Here is a 744-nt window from a genome sequence, read left to right on the forward strand (position 1 = left end):
TGCTGTCACCCCCAAGGAAGGACGCTTCCTGGAATGCCCAGCCTGTCACCCAAGAGACTCCCCTCGGGGCACCCACTGCTGGATCCAACAGGTCTGCCCCAGTGCCAGCCCCTAGAACCACAGGCTTCTGTAAGCTTCGACTTCCACATGCAAACGAAGTACGCTCAGGCTTTTAAAGTGCAATCCTCTTTGTTCAGAACGTTCTTCCTCCTCTGGCCAGGCTGACTCCTTTTCTCAATCCTCAGGTCCCAGGCAGGCTGTCACTGCCCGGCACCTCTCCTCAACCTCCTGTGCACTCTCTGGGCACTGTGTACCCGCTCCTGGTGCCACACAGACTCTTTCCGTGACCTCTTCTTTTTCTCTGTTTCCATTGGCTGTGTCTCATTCTCCATTGCATCTGCAGCACCCAGCCCTGCACCTGGCACATAGAAGACCCTCAGCGGTATTTCATCAATGAATGGGAATGGTCTTACCCTTCCACCCCCACAGACATACTTGCACCCAGACCTCTGCAGCCCCTGCCCTCCCAATGACCTTGCCTTGGAGATTCTGCAGTTCTCACCTCTGACAGCTTTCTGGGAATTCGACCATCCCCAATCTGTCCTCTTCATTGATGCCTTTGCCACTTAAACCAAAATATGCTGTGCTTTTCTAGGTTTCTGCTTCTTGCCAAGTGTCTATCTCTTATTCCACCGACCATCACCATTGACGTGTGTGAGGGGACATCTGGAAGCACAGTCCTCT

Source organism: Hylobates moloch, unplaced genomic scaffold (genome assembly GCF_009828535.3).
Source record: "Hylobates moloch isolate HMO894 unplaced genomic scaffold, HMol_V3 SCAFFOLD_13, whole genome shotgun sequence".
NCBI lineage: Eukaryota > Metazoa > Chordata > Mammalia > Primates > Hylobatidae > Hylobates > Hylobates moloch.